General features: G+C 43.1%; 2 long non-coding RNA genes across 3 annotated transcripts in view; one reads left to right on the top strand and one right to left on the bottom strand.

Annotated features, from left to right (window-relative positions):
• Positions 1-27818, bottom strand: part of LOC120103476 (uncharacterized) — a 50384-nt gene that overhangs the window by 9678 nt on the left and 12888 nt on the right. Inside the window, exon 2 of the long non-coding RNA XR_010052485.1 lies at positions 16-8584. This is a non-coding gene — a long non-coding RNA (uncharacterized LOC120103476). The remainder of the gene's footprint in view (positions 1-15; positions 8585-27818) is intronic.
• LOC108351161 (uncharacterized) lies at positions 4939-25541 on the top strand. 2 transcript variants are annotated; one of them, XR_005505699.2, is made up of 3 exons: positions 4939-5077; positions 23238-23335; positions 25167-25541. It is a non-coding gene; the product is annotated as an uncharacterized LOC108351161 (long non-coding RNA). The 2 variants fall into 2 exon arrangements; XR_010052484.1 differs by having other exon boundaries at positions 23238-24699.

The following is a 27818-nucleotide window of genomic DNA, read 5'->3' as shown; positions in this document are numbered from 1 at the left end:
TTCTCGATTCTGTACCTGCCTCTAGTCACTGCTTCATTTCTCCTCTGCGCCAAGCTGCATGGAAAACCATCTTTATTGCTGTGATGTCCGTCTTTTAATGTCCCTTTGGTTGATTTTGACACTTCGCTGAGGTTTTTGTTTTCCTATCAAGATCTCTGATGATATAAGGGTAGGTTTTCCCAGTACAGAGCCCATGCAGGCTGATTTTCCAGGAAAGGATTTGGTCTCCTGCAGAGTTCTGTTGAAACCCACCAAGGCCGATTGCTTAAGTGGTTAACCACAAGAGTTGGGCTGCTGCCTTCTTATTGTGCTAGGGGAGACTAGCTTATCCCTAAAATAACAAATGCAGAGCTGGAAGTGTGAGGCTGGAGCCAAGGTTCCCAAGGCCACTTTGCCTCCTTGATTGCGCCTGCTAAAAGCCCTCCAGGCCAAGGATTGGGGTCCCTGAATGTGAAGTCTTTGTTGTCTGTGCACCGTACCAGGAAATCCCCACATCCAGAGCTGGCCTTGCCACCTCCTTCCTCCCCATTATTTGCCACTCCAGCAAACACAAAAACAAGTTGCCTTTTGCCTTTGTTAGCATGGCAACCAAGAAACCACGTTGCCGCACAGAATGGCTGTCTCTTTGTCCTGGTAGCACTTAGTAGCCCCTTAGTAGCACTGAACAGAGCAGTCTCTCTGTTTTCTGGAGAAGCTGTGTGTGCTGTGGTTTCTGTCGCTTGCTCTGAAAGCTCTCCTCTCACGTTAGTCTGCCACAGTCAGCTTCCTCAGACTGCTCTTTATATACATGATCCCTAGAAGACTTCGACCTGCCTACTGACCCTGTCTACCAACTGCTTTACATGCGCAGAATGGGATGCCCTTGTCTTGTTCTGAGACCCGAACACCAGAGACATTCAGCAACCACAATAATGAAGTGAACTCTTAAAACAAATTAATACTCTTAAGTATACGTCAGGTTTCTGTCTTTGCTCTGAGGCTGCCTCCGAACGCTGTTCTGTAGGTCTACACGTTTTGACATTGCCACTTGGATAACAGTTGGAGAACTCAGGAGAAACGTGACCAAAACCTGCTGAGTTCTTATTCCTGAAATTCCATCGTCGTTGGTCAGTATTTCCTTTAGCAACTTCTCTTTACCTTTTTCTTATTCAGGACACTGATTAATTCTTATTAATTAGGACTAAGATTAACTAATTAATTCTTAGTCTAATTAGGACACTGCCCTAATTCTATAGGACACATAGTAATTCTTCCCTCTAATACTATCTGGGTGTAAACCCAGACTCTGTCCGTTTTCTCATCCTCTAGTGCCAGCCTGGTTTGAGCCATCAGCCTCATCTTCCTCGCATGGCTGCAGTAGTGTCTCAGACTCCTCTCTTTCCTTCCTTACTCCATGTTTTTCCTCTACTCATTCTCCACAGCAATCTTTGAACATGCACATCTCAGCTCCCCTGCTGTGTTCCTCCCATGGCTCTTGTCATCTTTCCAGCACTTTCTGTCTTGTACTTTGGTCTCTAGTCGCAGAAGTAATGGATGGGTGTCCTTGGACCCACCGGGCTTACCTTAGAGCCACCCTGTCCATTTCCCCTCAGGCCAATGCTGTTCATTACACAGCAGCCTCTTCTCCAGACTTCAACTTAGGAGTCTAGGGCAGTTCTCAACCTGTGGGTTGTGATCAAATGACCCTTTCGGGGAGGTTGCCTAAGACCATTGACAACCCCAGAGATCTACATTATGGTTCACAGTAATAGCAAAGTTATAGTTACGAAGTAGCAATGAAAATAATGCTATGGCTGGGGGTCACTACAACATGAGGAGGTGTATTAAGGGGTCACAGCATTAGGGAGGTTCAGAACCACTGCTCTAGGACCATACAGCAAACGAAGTACTCCTCCTTTATTCCTGTGTCCTGAAGCCTCATCATTCCATGTCCCTTTTGCCTAAACTCTTTTCTTCTTTGCCCATCCATAATATTGCTCTTGAAAAATGTCTGTCTTGAAAAGCATTCTAACATACCAAGAAAGAGCTTTTGCTGGGCAACTGAACCAGCGCTTCTGCTCATCTCTGCAACCTTGCACAAGGTCTCAAATCCCTCTCTCTGCCTCATCAGTCACAAGGACACCAGAAGTCCCTGCCTCTGGCTTGAGGTTGGATTTATCAATACAAAGCACCAATGGCTATAAAGTATGGGGGTGAGTTTGGGGCTCTGTTATTCTGGCTCCTTTCTTGGGGACCCAAGGGGATATCCATATGTCTTGGCCATAATTCAAAGTCAAGTGTCCCTTCAGGTGACCTAGACACAGATGCCACTATCATTTTATTCTTCTATTCCACCCTGAGGGACTCCCAACAGCCCAGGCCTTTTTAAACTACCCCTTTGTTACACCCCCTTTAAATTGTCAGTCTGAATGTGCCATCTGGGTACTGAACGGGCCTGGGGGAACCTGGGACCTGGTCTGTCTGGTTCCCGTGTTGAGTTCAAGTGACCTGGCCTAAAAGAGAAGGCTAGTAAAATTCTATATGAATGGAACTCATGAATGAATGCACAGCCAGCATTTAATGCATGGGACGGTGTTAGCCTGGGCAGAGATGGAGAGAAAAGCGTTCCAGAGAAGAAACAGTAGAACGAATGTGCTGTAGAGAAAATAATGACGTGTTGAGTAAGTTGAAAAAGAAAAAAAATGACGGCTGACTGTGAGAAGTGAGTCTGATGAAGAAAGAGGCATTTGTCATCCGAGTCCCTGTCAGCTGCATGGAGGAGCTAAAAATCTTATAGTCAATGAGATTATGTCTTAGTCTGCCTGGGCTACGCTCAGGTTGCTATAGCAGAAATGTCTGAAACTGGATACTTTATAAGTAACAGAAATTTGTTTGCATTAAGAAGGCTAGATAGTATTCTGGGGCCTCTTTTCTAAGGGCACTCATAATTCTCATGACCCAATCACCCCCCAAAGGCCTCACATTCTATTATCCTATTAGGGAGGTGTGCTCTGGGATAGGGTGGAGGGCACACGTATGTAGACCATAGGAGATAATGAAGGAGGAAAGTTGTGCAATGATGTGTGTATAAATATATACACAAACATAAATGTATATTTACAAAATCACAAATGTATGGTCTTGCTTTGTCTTAGAAATACATTGTGTATGTGTGTGTGTGTGTGTGTGTGTGTGTGTGCATTTGCATGTATGTGCATTTGAATATGGAGGCCAGAGGACACCTGCAGGTGTTATTCAGTTGCTTCCCACCTTTTCACTAATTTTCTTCCATGGGATGGGGTATCATGTAACCCCAGCTAATCTGGAACTTACTGTGTAGACTAGAATGATCTTGAACTTGTGTCTACTACTCCAGTAGTAGGATTACCGGTATGGGCCACAGCTTGCCGTTTATGTGGTACTAGGGTTTGAACTAAAGGAATTATGAATGCTAGATATGCATGGGTTGCACCCTCAACCTGGTATTAGGTTTTAAAATATAGAAATTCTTAAAACTTGAGAAAGAATTATGTTGTTTCATGAGTTTTTGTCTTCATTTGCTGTGGTTATCGCTTCCGTGGCTAGTTAATCATGATTATCTGAAATGACTTATCAAAAGTGTGGGCATACAAGTAGGGCCAATCAAATCTATGCATGGGAAGTGAGTCATGCGGATGTAGGGTTGGCCTACCAGTTACTGTATTTCCTGTCGTTTAAACAGAGTCTGTTTTTAATGGAGTGAAGCCAGAATAAATAAAATTAAGCAACATAGAACAGAAAAAAATGTAGAGAAACAGAATCTGTAGTCAGATATCTAGAGTGGTGATTTGAATGAGAATGGTCCCCAATGGCTCATATATCTGAGAGCTTGATCCTTAGTGGAACTGTTTGGGAAGGACTAGGAGGTATGGCAGGCGTGTCACTACTAGGGTGGCTTTGAGATTTCAAAATTCCGCATGGTTTCCAGTTAGATCTCTTTCTGCTTTGGGTTTGTAGATGATGGGTGAGCTCCTATCTGCTGCTCCCATGCTGAGCTGTCTGTTGCCATGTTCTCTGCTATAACGGCCATGGATGTACCCTCTGAAAGTGTAAGCTCCCAATAAACTCTTTCTTCTATAAGCTGCCTTGGTCACGATGTCTTTTCATTGCAATTGAAGAGTAACCAAGGCATCTACCTTTAAAGAGAGAGCATGGGCAAAGAATAAACCACGGTTAATGATTTGAGGTCCTTGATCCAGCTATGCCTGAAGTCTTACTCTTGGCTTTTTCTGTCACAAAACCCAATAAAATTCCCCTCTAGATAGTTGGGGTTTGTCTTCTACACCTGGGAAACCATATTTATTTGGTACCAGAAAGAGGCCATTGCTTGAAACTGACACGCCAACGAGGAGTGTAAGTGTGGCATGTGAGCTCTTCCCTGCTAGAGACCCAAGACTCCACAATCCTTGCCCGGCTTTTTGAATCATGTGATTTTAATGGTCACCCCTTGTTTCTCTATACTTAGATCAGATTCCTGCTGAGATTAGAGCTTTAGAGGAGTCATTAAAATTTCAAGATGTTGTCTGCCTCTTGCGTGTCTTTCAAGGAAGGAGAAAGCTTCGGTATAAATTGGTCCCTCTGAAAGCAGGAAGGAAGTAGTTTGTGACTTCATTAAGAGATACCTTGTTCCTATTCACTTGTGGGAGTGATCTATGGCTGTTGTGCATTAGACAATCAGGCAGCCCAGGGACCTGCAAATGCCATGGCCACCTAGGCTGAGTGTGGCAGAGGCTAGGAGGCAGGAGAGATAGTTAGCAGATGTGACTGGAACCCGACGCTTTAAGCCTGTCTCCAAACTACCCTACCGAACCAACCGATTTCATCCAGGCACAGCCTTTCACTGCTTCAGCCTCAGCACCTCAGCTGGAGTCATTCAGGGGTTGTTCAGTTGAGACCTGTTGCTAAGGGACAAAGAGGCAAAAAGAATTCAACAAATAGTCAACCACAGGCCAAGATCTGTGGTGTTTACTTACAGAAGTATGCTCAGACCAGATGACCAGAGACATGCCAACCCAAGGGGACTTGGAATTTCTGGATTTGGAAGGCCACAAGACTCTAGGTAAGAGGGACGCCAAGGAGTAATGGAGGGACTCCCTTCTGACATCAATTTCAGGGACAGCCTTGGAGAATAATGAATTTAAGGTTATCTATCCATAAGGCAAATCCTGAGGCAGTCAAGATATGAATTATTCTTGTACTATGATATATGTCCTCTTTTGTAAATGGTGTTTGGATAGGAGTCATCTTGTTACTCCTCATAGACAATACTATAATGGTGTTCTAGTTTAATTTCTCTCCAATATATAAGCCAAGGTAAATATTTTGATTTTCAATTAAAATTATATTATTTGTGTGTGTGTGTGTGTGTGTGTGTGTGTGTGTGTTGATGACCTTGGATGTCAGAAGAGGGGCTTGTCTCCCCTGGAGCTGGTGTCTCCAGTAGTTGTGACTTGCTGGATTTGAGTGCTTGGAACTGAACTCTTGGTCCTTAGCACTCTTAACCACTGAGTCATTGCTCCAGCTTCATGTGCAATTGTTTTTAAAGCTGTCTAGATGCTTATAGAGTTTCTATTTATATTCATATTAAAATTCCTTTCAAGAATACGCTTCGGTGTTTAGACTTTTGTGTGTGTGTATGTTTTCTTGGAAACCTTGTGGGCTTTTTAAATGCAAATACTTGAGACATAATTGTATAATTAGCGATTTTTTTCCACTTATGTCTTAGATTATAGTTTTCACTCTGTTTGCTTTGGTTTCTTATACTCAAAATTTATAAGTTGGATATTCACAAATTGGAGAAGGCAATATTCTGGCAACCCAAAAACCAGTGCTTTAAACAAGGGCAACCGGCCAGTTTCTGGGGTGTGAGAGAGCCCGGATCCTTCTTCCAGGCTTCCGTACAGGTTCAGAGAAATGTGAGGACCTTTTCGGATGAGCTTCCAGTTAGGAGACTGACTCAAGGCTTTTGTCAGTTGCATTCTTTAGCACAGTTCCATTAGCCAGGCGGCTAATTAAAGTATCTAAGTTTTTAAGGTTTTTTTTTTTTTTTATTTACCTCCTTCAGATTTGTAGATCTTTTAAGAGAAGTTTTAGAAGGCTCGTGTCGGATGTCATTTGACACTGGAAGCTTTTAGACTATTTAAAAGGCAGCTAGAGAAAGCACTGAGAACCCGGTGCTCTCAACCTCACTTAATTAGTAACAAAGTAGCTGCACTGAGCAGAGTTTGTGCGCCAGACCTTGCGTTTGCTAGACCGCAAGGCTGAGGAAAAAGCTGTTCCAACTCTTACGGATCTAGCAATCTACTGGGCAGGGTAGACATCAAAATAACCAGCGGATGTGACACGCAGATAAGTCTATGACACACACAAGACTCAGAGCAACAGGAGAAGGCTTCATGGGGGAGGCAAAGAAATTTGCATTTTATAAAGTTGGAGGCAGCAGCGTGCCAAGAAAGCAGAGAGGCGATGACCTACGCCCTACTAAAGAGTTCTGAGAGGGCTGGGCCTGCAAGTGGAATTTCTTTCTAAATCTTTATTCCACTGCTGTTAAGGTCCACGTTGCCGTCTTATGGCTGACAGTTCTGCATGGGTGGGATCTCAAGGTGGCTTGGCCTCCCTCCTTAGTTTTGTTATCTCCATGTGCTGGGTACGGGGTTCCGTGTTCACACTTTAACTCCTCGTGCATTAACAGGTACTTACGTTCATCTTTAAGACAAAGTGATGATTTACATAAGCAAAGAATGTCAATATTTGAAAGGATAACGTAATTCAACCTCCCCTTCTGGTTTGCCACTTATGGTTGGAAGCGTTCGAGTGAAAATACCCCTCATAGGATCATAGAAAGCGGCACTATTGGCAGTTCTGACCTTGTTGGAGGAAGTGCATCATTAGGGAGTGGTCTTTGGGGGTCTCAGAAGGCCAAGCCAGGCCTGGTGTCACTCTCTCTTCTTGCTGCCTGCCGATCAGGATGTAGAACTCTCTGCTGTCTCTCCGGCCCCATGTCTGCCTGTGAGTCTCCATGCTTCCCTCCATGATGATGATGCACTAAACCTCTGAACCGTAAGCCAGCCCCAGTTAAATGTTTGCCTTTATAAGAGTTGCTGTGGCCATGGTGTCTCTTTACACAGTAATAAAACCCTAACTAAGACAGGCCACGTAGTAGGAGCTGAACGGGAATCCTAAAGATTGGCCAGTACTGGGAAGTTAGAAGACCGCTCTCACAAATGTGACATTGCGTAACAGACCCCCCTGTGTCTGTGTTTGTACCAGTAAGGGAATTAAATTCTAGCCAAACCAAATTATTTGTTTAAAAAATATCATACAAATCTCTGAATTGTCAATCTGGCATTTTCCGTATTACTCAATGGCATTCTTGTTAATATTTATTTATTTTGTTTCTCTAAGCAAATTCTGCTTTAAAAAAAAAAAACCCATCCCCTTAGCTGGCAGCATTCCTAGAAATTTTATGAAAAGTCTACAAATGATACTTATTGCCCAAGCTCATTTTCTTGTGTGTCTTGACACCTGAACCACACCTGACACTTTCTGTTGCACACAGCGTTGTGTTGGTCTCTGATTTGCCTTTCTACGATTTGTATTGTCTGAGTCAAGGAGACTTTTTTCCCTGCTTAGAATCTAGCAGAATTCTCTGGCCCCCTCCTTTGTGACTTCCTTAAGTTCACCACCACAACAGTTCTTCCCTGTCTCTCCATGGCAGACTGCCAGACTTCATCCATCATGCCGTTGGCTGTTCTCCTCAGCTGCTGCAGCAGAATTTTTTGGGGAAAAAAAAATCTTATCAACAGTGTGTTGCAAGGCCAGCAGCCTCTGCTCCAAATGCCTTCCTCTCTTTCTCTTAAAAATAAAATAAAATAAAATGAAAAATAAAACAATAGGACCCCAGCAGACAATCAGTAAGACCCTGGTTCAGACTGGTTCCTGTTTGCTGTAACAGAATGGGTTGAGTTTGGATAATTTATAAAGAGGCTGATTCTGGAGACTGGGTGTCCAAGATTACATGGCTGGCCGCACCTTGCAAGTGCCTTATGCTGTGTGGTGTGTGGCAGAGAAACAGAAGGAGAAGAGGATGCCTGAAGAAAAGGGGAATTTGGAGTAGCCTGCTTGGGAAGGACTGGCCTCACCCTGACTAACCGATATGCTCTGAGAGTAAACTGTCACTCAAGAGAGAGAGGCATCATGCCATTCCTGAAGGCTGCCACTTAGTGGTCCACACGCCTCCTCTACGTCCTTCCTCCCACACCAACTGAAGAATTAAGCCTCCACAGGGGCATTGGCAGTAATAAACTTTATTCAAATCTTAGCAGATGCTTAGAGCTATGAACCATTTCTCCTTTCTTCTGGGTACAGCTGGGATTTCCTAATGGATTTAGTCCAAACAGGCTTTAAACTTTTCATGGTGAAAGACAGTTTGTCTCTTCAGTCAATCCATCCTGTTGTTCCTTGAATTCTTATGTCCCTTCGGTACCTGGGAGTAGGAGTATTGAACACCTATCACAGGCTGCCAGGCAGAGGTGGATCATCTTGGGCAAACCTCTGGGAGACTTGTCTGTGAATTAGGATAGCATTGTACATAAATACCTGGCTGAATTGAGTGAGATGAGAATGCAAATTGCCTAGAATAGCATTAGATACACAACATAAAAATGCTAATTTTGTGATTGCTATTCTCGTAAAAATAGCTCTTAGACTGAGGTTTCTCTCTGTTGCCATTCATTCGCACGCTATACATTCAAAAAATATTTTTCTTGTCTTAGAACTTTATGTAAGCTTTCTGTTAGTTCTACTTGTTTTTTTTTTATTTTTGAGCATGTTAATTTCCCCCCACCCTATCCCATCTCTGAGGTTGGCCTGGAACTCACTATGTAATCAAAAATTACCTTGAACTTCTAATCCTCGTGACTACCCCTACCTCTACCCCTCCCTCATGCTGGGGAGTAGACCCAGGGCTTTTGCAAGCTAAGTGACTGAGTCACATCCCCAGGCTGAACTGTCTTTTTTAGTCTATACCGCAGGAGTTTTTCCTGATACACTCTCCAGCATCTTAGAATAAGAAAGATAATCCCTCTTGGTAATTCCCCTGATCGTTCAAGTCATTTTTTTAGTTTCACAATTGTTTGCCAACTTCACAGGTAATCCAATGAGCCAGTTTCTAAGACGTGAATTTCCATTCATATTTTAGAAAATATGGTGTCTGTCCCTTTACAGCGATGAGTTCTGGTGGTTCCATTGGCTCATTTCCCATTTTCCTAGGTTCTAAAAGTATTCAGATAAATATTTACCAACTCTACTCATCACTTTGGCTCACAGGCAGTGGCTGCTTAGTTTCAGTCTTGCCTTTGTTGGTCATGGAAAGGTCAAGTTCCCCTCCGGATGCTTTTATATTCAAGAAAGTCGCCATTTGGGAAAACAATATTATTGACAACAATAGCGATAAACAAATGACATGAAGGTTGTCTGTCCTTAAGGTACTCACAGTATTTCTTTAAAAATGTATTTACCATCATCATCATCATCACCATCATCATCATCATCATCATCAATGTGCATGTGTACACCAAGTCACATGTACGGGAATGAGAGGGTGACTTTTGTGGAGTTTTCTTCTTTCACCTTTATGTGTGCTCTGGGAACTGAACTCACGTTTCCAGGCTTGCCTGGCAGGCACCTGGTAAGCTATCTCACCACCCATGCCCTGTGTCCTTACTTTAAAAAGTTCTTCCTATGATTTTACTTTTATTATCATAGCACTTGGTCTCTTATACAAATCAATATATAAGTCTCCTACCTATGAAATAATTGTTACCACTAGGATTATCACAAGGCTTTTTTTAAGACAGAAAAAAAAGATAGGACCCAAAAGAAATGGTTTATGGTTTGGTACAATTGACTTAGCATTTGCATGTCCCTGTTTTGAAAAGGTGTCTTGTTTCAGATGGGAACACCACGGCTACAAATGACAGCGGACTTTTTTTTTTTTTTTTTTTTTTTTTTTTGGCGTTTGGCTACTATAATTGTTATAAATTGCTCTTTTAGAAACATCCAGTCAGAAGTTATTTGACAGTTAAATGGAACATGGGGGGAGACAACGACACAGAAAGGGAAACAGGAACTTAAGAAACCCTCTCAGACAGTAATAGCTTCCATCTGGCTTTTCTTCCGTGGGAGCTTCTGCAGTGACTGCAGCCGGACTGGAGGGAGCTGGCTTGTCTACTGGGAGCTGATGATCTCTTCTAGTCAGCTCCACACTCCATTGTTTCCCTTCCCAATCTTTGAGCTGGACCATGGGAGGGCTTCTTGTCAAAATACAAATATCAATTCATAGAATTGTACTGCTAAGGAATTTTACAGATCATTAGACCACAGGGTTCCATATCAAACATGTCTTGGGTTTCCTCAGAGTGCCACCAAAACAGACAGCTCACGGGGATTGAAAAGGTATACAGCATGACAATAGACCTCTGAAGAGCCAGTAACCACTTCACCGGAATTTAAATGTTATTAGTCACAACAGATTATGCTTCAAATGCATAATGACGCCCACGTGAATGAGACATGTTACTTCATCTGTGACCTGCGGGGCACGCAAACCCCATGGACCTGGAGGCTCTTAGAGTCCTATACCTCTGGAAACATTGGTCTGAGATGCCCAGTGTGAACAGACGAGTTCATGTGACTCAAGGTTGTGGAGTGACTTCCCAATGCCGCCACTCACTGCTGGCAGTGTCCACATCATGGGCCCCTTTTCTACTGGATCATTTTGCTTCTGGAATGATACTAGCAGAGAGAAGTATTGAAACATCCCAGTTCTGAGGAAACTGTGACATATGCACCAAACACTGGAGGGCCTGCTCTTATCTAACAACGAAGCCCTGTGAGAGGATTGGGTGGTTAGTAGAATCCTTACATCATTTGACATCTTATGTCTATTTGACTAATATTCCTTGAGAATTGTTTGATACTTATTTTTGCTCCGTTTTGAGAGAGGTTCTTTCTCTTGAGAAAGCAGATACAGGCTACCTTTAAATTAACCGTAATCCTCTCACCTCTGCTTCCCAAGTGCCAGGAGCGTGTGTGTTAGCCAACACATCCAATTTTGTATTTGGTACCTTTTAACCCACATAGTAGACTTGGATAACATTCCACTTTGGCTTCAGAGAACTCATTCTTGTTGAGAAAGCACAAAGCAGCGAAGGATGCCGACACTACCATAGAGTTTTGACAGTGTACAGGCACAAAAGTCAACAAGAACGGACAGTCTCAACCTCTGCCAAGATGGGAGACGCCGCTCTGGCTGCTGCGTTGAGAAAACAAATGGGAAAAATCGCCAGCCAAATCATACATTATCACATCGGCAGGCAGGAGGTGGAGTGTGGGAACCACATTCAACAGCCATTGGGTGTTCGAATGACTCAACTCAGCTGGAGAAAGATGAGAGGAGCAATTGATATTTCCTGGACAACGCTTCGTGTTTATGCACAAGTAGACGTCTCAGGAGCTTACGGATCAGGCCTTTAGCCAGGGTTTCTATGATTGATTAACCCAAGGTTGAAGATGGGGAACTAGACGCTAATCAAGCCCATGCTCTTCCCGAATGACCTGTTTCTTCTGGTGCCCCTTTCATCTACAGAATGTCAGGGGAGCCCACAGATTGTCCTTGTGCCTCTTTGGATCTGGCTTCTGGTGGAGCATCTGGGTTCACTCTGATTCTCATTAAAGTGTGGTTCATTTGGGGGCAGATGGTGAACAATCCAATCAGATCCTTTTTTTATTGGTTATTTTATTTATTTACATTTCAAATGTTATCCCCTTTCCCAGTTTCCCCTCCACAAGCCCCCTCATATCTTTTACATGGATATAGCAATCGTGAAGTTTCATCCAATTAGATCTAACCGTGTCTTAAGACAAGGCTGCCCCGCCCAACTAGATTTTACTCTTCCTGTTTCCCGAAGATGAAGGGTGGATAACACAACCGAGGTTTGTAATCTTCACCTTGACCAGATGATGTGAAAACGACGAGTTTCATAAGAGTCTTAGGAAGGACAGAGACAAACACGAATTAATCTACTCCTGTCACCTGAAGATGTGAAACAGCCAGAATGGGTTTTAGGGGACAGCACATGTGGGTCTTAGACAAGCAAAGAGTGATTTTAATTGGTGTCGACAGGAAAACTGCAAACAAACCGCAGTGAATTCACAGCCCCCTCAGCTAAGTATAATAAAACTGGGTCCAGGGAGTGTTGCCTGGCACTTGGACCTCCCACTCTACCATTCCCAAGACTCCCAGGAGCTCCAGTGAGAGAATGGTATTTACCATAGGCAGAAGTCCTTTCTCATCCCATTAACCCTCTCCACAGTGCTGCTGGCTGGCACGTGTCCTGAGAAGGGCCCTGAAAAGCAAGCTGGGTCAACAGGCACATTTTCACCGCAGGCAGCTCTGGTTGCCTTGGTGAGTCGCTGCACATCTGAAGAGGGGCTCCTGTGTCCCCGCCTGGGAACCACTCATGACTACTCTGGCATGGCCCCATAAGAAACCTCACGCGAGCGGAAGCCGGCTGAACTATGAACATTTACTAAGAAGCGAATAAGACAGTTTTACTCATTACAAATAAGAAAGGCTCGTTCTTAGTGGAAGTAGCCATGGAAGACTTTGGTCATCGGGGACCAGGGCTCAACGGCAAAGTGATGAGGTGGGGGCGAGAACAGGACAGGGTGAAGCTTCTGAGACCCCAAGAGGGGTTGCTTTAGGCAGGAAACTTTTGGGAGAAATACCTAGCACAGGATGTTGGGGAAGTAGCATTTATGGTATGTTGGTTCCCAAACATTCTTGCCCTGCTTCTTAAAGAAACCAGAGTCACATTTTGCTCTGGTCAGTAGTGGGACTGTGTGGTAAAGTGTCATACATACTGGACTTTGAAGACTTAGTATAAAAATAAGAAAGAAAATCTAAGTCACCGATGTCTTTTACCTTGAAGATACATAGCATACTGTTTTAATATATGAAGTTAAAGAAAGCATATTGCTGACATTAATTTGACCTCCTGTTTTTATATTTTAAGACATGTCCCAATCGTCCAGTTTGAGGCAGTGTGTATTTTATTCTCCTGGACCCCACTGATCTCCGTTGGTTTTTGAAGCTTCGAGAGTTTAGCTTATGCTTATCTTGGTTTAGGATTGGTGCTGCTACAGGGTTATAAAATCGAGCACTCACTTCTTTACTATATTGGTGGTCAAAGAGGAAGTGGGCCAGACATGATAAATTTCAGACCTCAAATGAAGGGATAGTGTAGCCTCCACTGTCCGCATCTGCCTCAGCTTGCACCATAAGCTGGATATTCTCCTTCCCAGTGTTTGCCCATCTCTTTACTGTTGCAATGAACAAGTATCGTAAACTATTATGCCTAGCCTTATGTATTTTTCAGGGTGAACTATTGAAAGAAAATTGCTAAGTTAAGAAATATTAGTACTTTTAAGATTTATTTTTTTTAAATTACCTGTATATATGTGTATGTACAGATGAGTTTAGGTGCCCTTGGAAGCCAGAGGAGGGGGTCAGGGCCCCAGGAACTGGAGTTACAGGCAGTATCGAGCTGCCCAATGTGTGCTGGGAACACAGTCTGGGTCTTCTGCAATAATAGTGCCCTTAGCTACTGAGTCATCTCTCTAGCCCAGTATGAGTAAGCCTAAAGCATTAGAAATTCAGATGCGAATTTCCTTTGATAAGTACCTGTGTTCAAAGAGACCCGAAGACATTTAAAGAGAATGGAGTCTGCGTGAAATTGTGTCACCTTTACACATGTACAAAGACCAAATTCCCCTATAGAAACAGAGCTGAACCAAAAAACTATGTTGGGGGGGCAAGTGGGGAAGCTTACACAGGGAGAGCTTGAATGAGAGACGAGGGGAGGAAGAAGGCTCCATGTCCACCACGGGTCTTTCCTCAGGGATTCCTGAGAGGACGGAGAGACAGTCAAAGAAGAAAGGGGTAGGGGAAAAGGAGAAGGGAACTAGTGGGAACACACCCGACATAGTTCCTGTGATTTTTGTATAGTCCTTTGGGCTTCAGAACAGCTCAAGGATGAACCCTCCATAACGCAGAAATCTTCTGTAAAACCTCTGCGGGCTGGAGGCATGCAGATAGCTTAAGTTCTCTGTGGCTGCAGCCTGAGCTTATTTATTTGGGAAGTGGCCTTGGAGCAGCCCCAGTCTTTGTCCACACAGAACCAGGCTGTGTGTGGGTGGGAGTGAGGACATTTGTAAAAGCGACAAAGTAAAAATGGCCCTCGGGCACTTCTAAGTCTGAAGTGCTCCTGTGAATGCACCCTTTGGTGTTCTCTATGGATGATGGAGGGAGATGGGAGGTGAGAGTGGCCAGGCACAGGGGTCTGCAGTGACATGGATGGCAGGGTATCATTGTCTAGTACCACAAGTAGCTACCTAGAGCACAATTGGGCCCTTCAGTCCATCAGGATGGCACTCTCTTTCCCATGGAGACGGGACACGATACGCATTCTGAAGACTTAGTAGAAACATAAAAACCCTTCAACGGAGTTCAGCCTATGGCTTGGGTCTGAAGAAATTCAGTGCAGTTTCTTATGCCATAACTCCTGCGTCTTTGGGGCAGAGCAATGAAAATGAATGCCCTAAATAATGACCTGAGGCGCTGCAAGGGTGTGAAGTGTCTCGCAAATCATCGAAGAAAGATTAAATTATGTCTTATACTTACCGAAGCCAGAAAGGGAACTGATAACACGTTTTAGAAACCGTTGCTCCAAGAGCTAAAGCTTAAAGTCAGGGTCGGGTTTAACCCCCACCTGACCAGAACACCTAAGTCACCAGAAGGTCTTATAATTAAAAGCTATGCTTAATGCTCCCTTGTGTATTGGTAATAGGTATGAGAAATACTTTTGTGTAAGAATTCTTTTTTTTTGTATGCGTATGGTATATGTGCATGTTTGTATGTGCACGTAAGGGTAGAGTGGGTGCAAGTACCTGTGTGCAGGTTGATGTTGGGGGTCGTCCTGAATCTTTCTTTCTACTGTGTTTCTTCAAGTTTTACATTTATTTACTGATTCTCTCCCTCCAGCCCCTCCCTGCATACATATGCTGTGTTCATGTGAAGAGAGATCGGAGAACAACTTATAGGGGATAGTCTTTATGTCTTAGCTACTTTTTCTGTTGTTGTGATAGAAAAAAGCAACTTGGGGAGGAGAGGGTTTATTCCGGCTTACAACTCTCAGGTCACAGTCCGCCACTGAGGGAAGTCTGGGCAGGAACTTGAGGCAGGAACTGAAGCAGAGGCCATGGAGGGATGCTGCTTATCGACTTGCTCCTGCTGACTTGCTCACCCTCCTTACTTGTATGACACAGGACCGTCTGTACGGGGATGGCACCGCTCACAATGGGCTAGGACCTCGCACATCAATCACAGTTCCCTACAGGCTTCCCTACAGGCTCTTCTCATGGAAGACATTTTATCAATTGTGGTCCCCTCTTAGATAACTCAAACATGGCTCAAGCTGACAAAACCAAAGAAGTAAACAAGCAGGCCATTGGGCTATAATTGGCAAATAAGAGAAGTTTACTGAAGGAATAGAACGTGCTTATTGAATACACATACATATGGTAAAATAATTACTACTATTGAACTAACCAATACAGGCATCACCTCATGCACTTTTCACATGTGTCTGTGTGTACGTCTGTGTGTACTATGAGAATACTTAACTACTCTCAGTTAATTTCTAGTATACCATACAATCTTCTTAATCATAATAACCATGCTGGACATTCAATACTTAGAATTATACCTGAAGATTTACTCTCTGTGACTCAACATATCTGGAGTCAAGGAGACTTGTTTGACAGTAGACAGAGATCAAAGACTCATGAAACACTTACTCCATTTGCTTTTTTGCCCCTGTCCTTTTTGCTGACAACAGTCTTCTGCTCTCTCCTGTGATTGTAGGTGAATGATAATGGCCACTCTAATCCCAATCTGACAATGTCTTTCAGTGTACATGTCAATAACGTCATGACCCTGGTCTCTGCCTATTTCCACAGAAAAGGAATCTCAAGTGGTTTGTCAGTTCCTTACAGCAACTCACCAAAGTTAAGGTGTTATTAAAAAAAGAAAAAGAGCCACCAAGCTCTCCTTTTTTAAGAGGAGTTATGGGTTGGAGAAGGAGGGAGGCAAGGAAGGAAAGAAGGAAGGGGATAGGAAGAAGAAGGAGGAGGAGGAGGAGGGGGAGGAGGAGGGGGGGAGGAGGAGGAGGAGGAGGAGTTTGCCATGATGGCCATACACCGTTACTCCCAGCACCCAGGAGGCAGAGACAAGTGAGTCTCTGTGAATTCAAGGTCTACATGTACATATATACATACATACAGCTTGATTTACATAGAAAATTCCAGGACATCCAGGTCTATAGAGAGACCCTGTCTCAAAAAATAAGTTGTGGGTTGGGAGTGATATCATATGGCCTTCCTTTCCTTGAATCTGAGGTTGATCCCAGGGTTTCCTACTCACATACAACATGTGGCTATTAAATTCTTTATATGAAATGACTTAATATATGCACACAACCCACCCACAGAGCGCTGATAACATTACTACAATGTAAGTATTATGTAAATTGTAGTTGCTGTTTTGTTTCAGAAATAATTAAAAGGAAGTCTACACATGTCCATTGTAGGTGCAGTCTAATGTTTTTCAGGACTGGGGTATAGCTCAGTCAGTAGGGCTCTTACCTAGCACATGAAAGTCTGAGGCTCCATGCCTAACCCATAAAACAAAATGAATCAGCCAGATGACAGGGCACACACCTGTAATCCTATACTCAGGTTGCAGAGGCTGGACAAGGAGTTCAAGGTTATCTTCAACTACTTGTGAGTTTGAGGCCAGCCTGGACTACATGGAATCCTGTCTCAAAAAAAACTAAACCAAATTAAATTCTAAAGCTTTCTATCTGGGTCACTAATTTCATGGATACAAAGCCCACATGGATACAAAGAACCAAAAGTGACAGGTTGTGGGGTAAGGCTGTCACTCTGGTGTAAATTACATGGTTAGTGTGATTTACTTAATACAAAAAATAATATCATACCTTTGGTAGCTATGTTTTACAGAATACTTTACTATCATACTTATTTGAAAAGTTATTACATTTATTCATTTTTATTTACTTATTTATTTGTGTATGTATGTATTGTGTGTGTGTGTGTTTGTGTGTGTACTACAGTGCATGTATGAAGGTCAGAGGACAACTTGAAGTAGTTTATTTTCTCCTTTCATCATGTGGTCCTGAGGGGGTTGAACTCAGGTGACAAGTGGCTTTGCCCACCATGCCATCTCACCAGCCTCTCATTCCTCATTTTGTAGCCTGTGTAGCCTGTGCTCTAGCACCTGCCTCGGTTCGTTCAACTAATCATTGCTGCTGGATATTCTTCCACGGGGTTGTCAATATATTCAGTGCTGCTGTGAACAACCATCCTGAAACCTTTATGCCAAGTTTTAAATATTACAGGTTAATTTTTTTAGGATAAGCTACTGCTAACAAAATTGCTTTGTTTTATATACAAAAAAACCAGACTGTCAAATTGTCTGGGTCAGCAAAGTGCTTGGCACAAGAGCATGAAGACTCGAATTCGGAACCCAGCACTCATGTAAAGAGCTGGGTTCTGTGCCATGTACCTGTAATCCCAGAGCTGGGAGAGGACGCTAGGAAGCTTCCAGGAATTCACTACTCAGATAGTTTTGCAAATCAGTGAGCTCCAAGTTCAGCGAGGGGCAGTCAAAAATAAGGTGGGAGCTATGGAGGGAGGAAGATACCCTGATGATGACTTCCATCCTTTAAATAAACACACACATACCACACACACACACACACACACACACACACACACACACACACACACACACCTGCCTAACACACAGACACAGAGGTGTACACAAAAACATACACATTCATACACCACACATATATGTATTTGTATATACACACAGAGGTGCACACCTACACAAACATGGACACATTCATATACCACACATATGTGCATACCTATACACAGACACAAACTTTTATAGCTCACTCCAAAGGATAAACACGTTGGTCTTTTGTATTCTTACAGCACTGGGGAAATCTCTTACATGTGCATTGGCTTTTAGTATGTATTTTGCGGCACACTTCTATTTAAAGCTCAACTATACTTTACAAGGAGGGATGGCTTCGGCAGCTGTTGTTAGGTGTCTATTTGATCCCAGACCTAATTGTATTCTGGGGCTTCCTTCAGTTCATTGTCTCTGTGTAAAAATAAACCTGTATCACATGCCTCCCCTGGGGGAATATTGGAGTCATAAGACAGTATGTAAAACAAACCTTTGATGTAGTTTCCATCAGTGTCCCAGTGAACCTTTCTGGGGATATTCTAGGCAATGTGAGCTGATCTGCTAGCTGATTTGATCAGATGAGTGAGACTAGAATACACAGGTGACTTAGAGTGACAAGTTGGGGATGAAGGGACGATATGAGAGATATTGAAGTCATCTGCTCGAATGGTGGTGGAATTTAGAACAAAGTTGTTTTAACCATCTTGATCTCCAAGAAAGAAGAGGGGAAAGCATGTAGGATTCTGACTGCTCTGAAACCCTCACTTTACGTCCACTGGCAGGGCTCCACTGTTGAAGAGTGGGCAGGCTTGGACTTTTCCCAATTGCTCTCCAAGACCTTGAAATGACTCAGAATAGAGAATTCTGAGGATATGAGCCAGTCCACAGAAGATTAAAGGCAAAGACCTTTAGAGATAGAGGTACAAGATGGTGGATCTTGACTGCGCCCAAGTTCCTTCATGATAAAAACCACCAGGTGCTCCTACTTAAGTTAGACATTCCCAGGCTCCTTCACCAACTTGCGCTTTAGATGATGTCTGATGAAGTCACATTTAAAGATGGTGATCTTTAAGGGTCGAGGGATGATTAATTAGCTTCTTGTAGCAGGTAGCACTCAGGATGTCCACTTAGCCTGTAAACAGTTCTCCAGTTACACCTCTAACTCATAGGCAGAACTCCAACACTGATATTTAAGTTCTGTCGTCTCTATGTCCCTGGCCGTGAAGGAAGCCATGCTGCGTGAGTCAGAGTCTCTCTGTACAATTAAAGACTGAATCCAGTGACAGCCAGTCTACCTCCAAAGCCAACAACATACACCAGTCTTATTCTGCTGTATGAATAATGAGACAGATCAAATGACCTATGCGAGAAATAGAAAAAATGAAACATAGGTTCTTTCATATCTTGAAGTAGTTTGATTTGGCTTCAATAACTAGTTTACAGTCAGCCCACCCTGAACACACCTGATCTCATCTGATTTCAATAATCACGAGACTTTAAGAAGTCACATACACAAACACATACTTATAGACACATAGTGCCATCTTCAAGTTGGAGGTGAATTGAAGTCAACAAGTCCTCTATCTTAGCACACCAGCTCTTCTGGAAAGGCTATCAAACATTTGTAATTTAGTATACACTACTTTAGCTGGGGGAACAGAGTGATCTATTTGTAGAAGGGTGAGGGATGGGTGAAGGAGGTGACATGGGGAAAGCAAGGCTAGGCAGAGAGTTACAAGAGCACTGTCAGAGGCTGCAGGGCATCCTAAGATGGGTTCTGCTAAGTTCATAATTTCCCCTTGTAGTAGGAAGAGTTTGGGTATTGTCTCAATCTGTGCTTCGTCTGTGATGAAGCATGGATATCAGATGGCATTTTGCATGTAAAACAGTATCTGATTGGGATTGTAGATAAAGCTTAAAAACATGAATGGGTTGTTTAATATAATTCAATGTGTTCAGCCAGTTGGGTTGATGTATGCTCAGCTGGTCTGTCCACTGCAGCGCCACCCTTGGGCTCCTCACCCAAGGATGAAACAGGTTCTTTCTGAACAGAGATCAGGCGATGGTTGCCTGACTCTTGGGGCTGAATGTAAGTTTGTCCTGGGTATCTTAAGCGAGTGGCCTATGCATCTTGATCTATTGGTTGGGTAGTATGAGCAGTTGTTTTGTTTTACACACATTTTAAGGGCTTTCAGTGTATCTCAGTGCTTCACTATGACCAGTCTCTAGATTCTTACATGAAACTGTTAGTTTCTTGAGAATTTGTCAGAAAGTACCCGAAGCATCTTTTGCTTTCTGAGCACAAAATGAGAAATGCTGCCTTCCCAGTCCTCTTTTAACCCACTAGCTCCAGCCTTGTAATAGGTAGTGTCTGTGTGTGTTTGTGGGGGTGTGTTTGGTGGAATTCAAGCCCTAAGAAGACTTGTATTCTAGAAGGGAGCGTTTCATGCCTCTTAAACATTCTTATATGATTTCTCTTTAAAGGAAGTCCATCCTAGAGAAAGGGTAAAGCTAGAGGAACTTGAAGAGTTGGGCAAACCTTTTAGGACCCTCTGAATACCAACCTTTGACCCTTTACTGCTGTGGTGATAACCAGATTGACTGTAAGGTCCATGTAAGGCTAAAGGTGTAGTTTGAGTAGTAAAAGATCAGTGAAGGTCGTTTGATATAACTACGTTTATATCTTGATGATACATTTAGAAAATGGATGTCTGAGGGCTGGTCCTGGAAGTCAACCCCAGAAGCTTGCTGAATTCACAGGAGGAAAAAGGTACAGAAGACTAGATCTCATCTCTTCAGTCAAATGGACCCCAAAGCTACACTTGACCTGAGTGTGATGGACCAGGACCTCCTGGTCTGTCTGTGGGCTGAGAAGTCTCATGAAAATAGTACTTATGAAGTCCGCACTTTCTTTGATATTAGATGATTTTATTTTACATATGTGAATGTTTTGCCTACATTCATATATATATATGTGTGTGTGTATATATATATACATATATGTATATATATACATATATATATATATGTGTGTGTCATGTGTATTCCTCATGTCCATGGAGGTCGGAAGAGGGTAGTAGATCCCATGGAACTGAATTAAGGATGGTTGTGAACTATCATGTGGGTGACTGGAATTGACCTCAGGTCCTCTGCAAGAGCAATAAGTGCTTTCCGCCACTGAGCCATCTCTCCAGCCCGAGTCTGTACTTTCTTAATATCAAGTATAAAGCCGTGTAGTTGTTTGCATGTTGAATTATCCCTTTTTATTATTTTTAAAATTTTCAGGATGTTTTGGAAAGGGTGAACTCTCATTTCTTGCTAGATGTGTGCATAATTTATTTATGGTTGCTCAAAGATAAGTATATGGAGGTATGAGGAGAAACTTCTGTTGTTAAGATGCTGAGCACACAGTCATGAAGACCTGAGCTCAGGTCACCAGCAATTATGACAAAACCTGGGTGTGACAGCATGTACCTATAGTCATAAAGTGGTAGAGAAAGAAACAGGAGGATCCTGGGGGCTGCCAGCCAGCTAATGTAGAGGAACTAGTAAGCTGATGTTTAGTGAGGAATCCTGCCTCAAAAAGTAAGGCAGACATCGACACCAGGAGACATCAGATGTGGACCTTGGCCTCCACACATGCGTGTGTGCCCATTCACCAGCACATGTATATATTCTTGCTTACATACATGCATACCTTCCCATACACAAACAAAAGAAGTATATGGACAGGGCTTGCCTGAAATCATGAAGTTAGAGAAACAGTCCAATTGCTCCTGATATTAGTCAGCCTACCACATACACTGTCTACCGATTCCACTGCTGTCCATGGCTTACTGGAGGAAAAGGAGAAAGTCAAGTGTAAATGAAGGAAAAGAAGGGGTTTCAATCCAACATTCTGTTAACATTTAATCCAGACCCTTGCCACCAGGTTAGCAGCACCCATTTGATTTAATATAATCATGATTAAACTCACTACAGAGGCAGGAAAATATTAAGAAAGCATACTAATGCATATTTGGTGAGAAAACTGTAAACTCAGGGAAAATATATCTTCATTTCAACAGCATGAACAAATGAGATAGTTCTTTGTTTCTTGTCCATTGAGGTATTAAACCGAGACCAAGAAGTCTGGGATAGCTTCAGGATGCCTCCTCCAAGCCATGGGAGGTGCTTGGTGACCTGGATTTTATAGCTCTGGGCTCTGCCTAGACTCTCCTGCAGACTGACTTATGCTCGAGTTGTCTGTGGTGTTAGAAAAAGCAGTGTGATATAATGCTATAGGCGTGCACTCTGGAGATGGGAGATTGTAGGTTCATGTTCTATTTAGTCACGCTGCGACCGGGAACTCTGCGAGTACCTCTCTCAGGTGATGATTAGACTGGAATACAGGGGAGAAGTAATAATGAATGAACACTGCAGTTTATTAGGCGGCATTTTCCATAGAAATAGAATATATATGTATATATATATATGTATACACACACACACATGCATACACATACAGAGAACTGCAGATTCAGAAAATATACATTTATTTCAACCACACAAGCAAACGATATTCCTTATTCTTCCTTATTTCTTTCTGTCCACTCAGGAGTTAAGTTGAGATTACAGTGCCTGGAATAAGGAATAAACTTAACTTACTTAAACTAAACTTACGAATAGTATTTTGCTTAGATTGACTTACATTAAGTCATTATTAAGGAGGCTGATTTCAGACAATGGCTGCCTGTAAGCTGGGGTGGGAGAGGACCTGGTGACTGTCTGTCCAGGGACCTGGCAGTCTGGAAACAGAGGATCCAAGGATACATTGCCCAGTCTAAGGATGAAAGCCTAGAAGCTCTTTGGAGAGTCACTGGTGTGTGTGTGTGTGTGTGTGTGTGTGTGTGTGTGTGTGTGTGTGTGTGTGTATTTGTGTGTATTTGTGTGTGTGTATGTGTGTGTGTGTGTATGTGTGTGTGTGTGTGTGTGTACATTAAAAGACTGGATAGATGGAGTCTAGGATCATAAGCAGAGACTGTAGGAGTGTTACACATTCAGGAGGAATGGAGTTTGTGTGTACGGACTGGCTTTTCCCTTACAATCTTATCTCACCCAGGGCTACCACATGCAGATGGCTCTGCTCACATCCAGAGTAGGCCGTTCCCTTTCAACTGCTCTTCTGCATGTGCGTCTTTTCCAGGAATACTCACACAAACACTTCCAGAAGCTTGTTTTACTGACCCCCATAGGGCTTGCCCTCCTTGCTGTGACAAAGTACCCAAGAGGAATAACCCACGTAAGGAAGGAATTATTTTGGTTTGCTATGTCGTAGATTTCAGCGTATAGTCCTTGGTTCCATTGATCTTGGGCTATGAAGATCATCACAGTAGCAGAAGCACGTGAAGAACAAGACCATTCGTCTCCTACCAGGTAAAAACCAAAGAGCGAGACAGGTACTTGGGGCCACATAGGACCAAGCTTTTAAGACACATGATCCATTTCATCTAACGAGGCTCCACCTTCTAAAATTCCTACAGCTTCCCCAAATACTGTCTCCAGCTGGTTGCCACCATGCTCAACATGTGAGCCTGTGGAAGGACATTTCATATCAACCCATAGTCCACCCTTATCCCCAAAGTCCTCATGGCCACGATTTAGTGCAAAATATATTTAATCCATTTTCAAATACCCATAATCTTAACATTTCCAACATTCTTCAGAAATGCAACTCTAGAGTCTCTACCAAGACTCAACGCAATCTTTTAGCTATGATCCCTGCAAAAAAATTTTTTTAAAGTCACTTTAATATACACATTCTTTTTCCAAAGGGCATAGAGAGAGGGATGAAACCAAAGCAAGAACAGAGCCCAACAGGGCAAGCCATAAACCCAGTGGCTCTGTGTCTGTATCCAGAGCCATGGTGACATCACCTCAGCTCTAAAGGGCTTAGGTGGCTCCTCCACCTAGGACCTTTGTAGACTACATGGCCTCTTCTCTTGAGCTGGCTGCACTCATTATCTGCAATACATCCAACAATCTTGACATCTCCAGAACCCTAGAGTCTCCCTGGCAGATTAGATTTCTCTCAGAATCTTCATGCGTTGTTTGCTCTGGCAACCCCGATGGGAGTTCCAAACCCACCACACATTGGTTAGCCTCCTTGGCTGTCCCTTGATATCTGTTTGGAAGCCTATATGACTCTGCAATCTTTGCACCCTGCATGACTGCAAAAGCAAGGCCACATGGATGTAGACAAGGTTGGCCATCAGCCTGAGCAGAAAATAGGTCCCTTGCACCATAGTGGTAGCGACCACTGAGTGACTGAGCCAGGAAAAACACTTCTCTAGTCACCTCTGTGTGTACACGGTACTCATGAGCTCTCCCCTCAGAGCAAAATTTTTCAAATGAGTTACACCCCTTTACATCTTTGATGGCATCATGGGTGGAACCTAGCTAATTCTGGAGACATCCTCATGGAGTCCTTCCCATTGTTCCAGGCCAAAGTACATGGCTTCTTTCTCTTGGGAGTAATGTCTTTAACAACTAAACCCTCGTCTGCAACTTCAATATGTTCCTCATGGTTGGGTGGGAGACTCATGTTCCAGCCCCTTTCATGGCTATAGTAAAACTTTGAGGGGAGTGGGGGACAGCCTTCCCTTTAAACTACAAACAACCTTTATTGTCATAGTAATCAGATTTGCATTCTTTATATGTTCTTTGGGTGAATAATCATCACATGGATGGTGTACTGTTGGCATCCTCAACGAATGGACAGGGCACAATAGGCATTTTAGGTAAGATGCTGAACCTCACCAAGGAACTTATCCACCACATCCATCACTTGCCAACTATCTGGTGGATAAATGGCAGGCATGGATAAATGGTGTGAACTTTCTTTCCTTCCTTCCTTCTTTCCTTTTTCTTTTTCCTTTCTGTTCCATTCCCTGGAAAGGAGTTTGTGTCAGGATTTATTGAAGTGGGAGTTTCTAGTTTCTTTGGAGACTCAGTTGTGTCATGCGATGTTTTTCTGGATGCTGTCTTACCAGAAAATGCTTGCTGAGAACAGAACCGTGGTATTTTCCTGGAAGCTGTTTTGTGAAAGGGCAGTGATGTTTTGCTGGAGTGGATGCTTGAGAGGGTGTGTGATGTTTAGAAAGAATAGAAACATAACCCCACGGAGAGCGCGAGGATGCTCTTGTGTTGGTTTACCTTGTATCACTTCAGTGGTCTTTGCTGATCTTTTCCTGCCTTGAATTCACAGAGAGAAAAGTGCCAAAGAGCTTCTCATGGTGTACCAGCTGCTTCTTCCTGGTTCAGCAGACCCATGCCATTCAGAGGAGCCTTGCAGTTTCTTCTGGATCAAGCCGCTGCTACTGATTTATGTTTGGTATTTTGGACTGGACTGTTGTTCTGACAACAAAGACTGGAATCGACCTAGAGAATTACTTCTAAACAGGACCACATCCCCCATCGCCCATTAATCTTTCTTTTCCCTACCTCTGGTAGATTGGCTAGAAGGGAGGTTGAAGAGTTTAAAATTCCTTATTAAAGTAGGTTTTGAAAAACCTAAACCTACAAATTATGATTTAACTGGAAATTTCAGATGCAGGAAAATTAAAAGAAAAACAAAACAAAACCTACAACCCCGGATGTTTTGACTACGAACCTGCAGAATTTAATTTGTGTCAACATTATTTGGGTTACAAAAAAACATGATAGAGTTTGTGAAGCAAGAGTGAGTCGTGTCTGAAAAGGAAGTCATTTTTAGCATTCTGACAGGAGGATGTGGTCTTCCAAAGTTAGAAAACTGTCACTTTTGGTAAATGGAGCAACTAGCTTCCAGAGGAAAGGTCTTGAGTTGTTAGACAGGAATTCTGAGTTCAAGTCCTAGGATCTCCTTTGCTGAAGCATTTGGACAAGTACCTTATGTCTCTGATTTTCAGTTGTTGTTGTTGTTTTGTAAGGGAGGGGTGATTTTTCTCAAGACAGGGTTTCTCTGAGTAGCCCTGGCCATCTCAGAACTCACTTTGTAGACCAGGAAACTATGTGCAGATCTGCCTGCCTGCTACCGCCTCTTGGAGCTCTGGGATTAAAGGCATGTGTCACCTCGTCTGGCTTGCATTTCGGCTTCCTTGATAATGTGGTAGGCAAGATTCTATCAGCAATTTTGTGTGTCCTTTTCTGTGTTTGTGATTGTGTGCTGTGTGCGTGAGTACGAGACAGTGCGTGTGAGTGGGATGTGCATGTGGCACCACAGAGATCAGAAGTCAATGTCAGCTGTCTTCCTCCATTTCTTTCCACCTTTTTTCTTTTTCTTTTCTTTTTTTTTTTTTTTTTTTTTTTTTTGAGACAAGTTCTTTTCCTGAGCCTGGGGCTTGTCAATTTGTCTTACCTGACTGGCCTGCTTGCTCTTGGAATCCTCCTGTTTCTGACTCCCAGGTTAGGGGCCCACTTCACCATGCCTGCTTTTATCCAGGTGAGAGGGACACAAACTCAGATTCTCATGCTTGCACAGAAAATGCTTTTCCCACTGAGTCATCTCCCCAGCCTCCGTAGAAACCAGCATTTACTGCAGTGCAGTAGTTAAATGTGGTGTTTTCCGAAGTTAGATAAGACTTAGTCTCGGGCTGATATGCTCAGGTCAATAGCTATGCGATTTTAGAAAAATTCAATTTTTCCATTTTCCATTATTTCATCACCCTTAAAACTGCTCCCAGGGTAATAACTCCGGCACGGACTGTCCTGGAGGTTAAACACACTTGAACTGTTGGTTAGTAAGAGCTGCTGTAGCTGGGCACGCTATGCCACATTCTTCCAAAACAATCAGCCACAGGGGAAGGGAATCAAAGTCCCTCGGTGTCACAGAGAAAAACAAGTTAAGCAAAGTATTTGCATTTAGCTGTCCCGGTCTCATGAGCACCTTGCTCTGATGCGGGTCGAGCATCCGTGAAGAAAAGAGGCCTTGTCAGCTCTTTGCCAACTCAAGGCTCATAGTCCATTGCATTTACTAACACAGGGAGCTGACGTCACTTGCTGCCTTCTGGTTTCCGGAGGGTCCACGGCAGCTTGGGATGTTTCTAGTGTCCTATAAGGGATTGGGGTAGCAATGGCAGATGCAGGCACGGGCAGTATGTTACTTACCCCCTCTGGTGTTTGCTGAACATTTATCAGCTTTGCAGCTCAGGAGCCCGTGGCGTTTAGGTTTGCCCTAACTTTGACCTTCATAGGATTCATGTTTGATTCAAGATAGATCTCTGCTAATAAGGCTCCCTCGACCTCAGGGTGCCCTTGTTGAATTTACAAATTGAGTAAATTCTTCTCTCTCTTAAAAGAGTTTGTGTGCAGTCTTTTGACACCAGACAGCAAACAAAACAAGAGCCAGAGGGTACCAGTTACAAATTAAAAGATCTGAAACCTAACTAAAATGGGCTGAGCCCTCACAGCGGGCCCGGCAGTGGCCCACGGAATCTTCCCAACAGTCCCCTTAAAAAGATTCTCTTTTAATCCCGATTTAACTGGGGGGAAACCTGAAGGACAGACAGATTGAATCATTTGTTACCCAGCTATCGAATGGTGAGATTGGGATTTAATCGGTTACGGCGTGGCACTAGGACAAGACAGGTCAGCTATACTTGCTCAATGGCACAAGATACATGTAATAGATTTTTATAGTTTTATTAAATATTGAACTCAGGAAAATTAAATCATAGCAGGCTGCAAATATAATTCAAACTTTTATTAAATGTCAGGATATTGGATCTTTGGATGCATTTTACTTCTGGGCAATTGCCCAGGCTTGAAGCATATATTTAAGTATTTGCTGTCGTGATTTTGCATTGATTTACAATTGCAAACCAAATTACATGGCGGGGAAGATTAAATTACTGGCACACTTTTGGGAGGAGACCTTTTG

This window comes from Rattus norvegicus, chromosome 6 (assembly GCF_036323735.1).
Source record: "Rattus norvegicus strain BN/NHsdMcwi chromosome 6, GRCr8, whole genome shotgun sequence".
NCBI lineage: Eukaryota > Metazoa > Chordata > Mammalia > Rodentia > Muridae > Rattus > Rattus norvegicus.
Note: the sequence above shows the minus strand (reverse complement) of the source record. Positions and strands in the feature narration are given on the sequence as shown.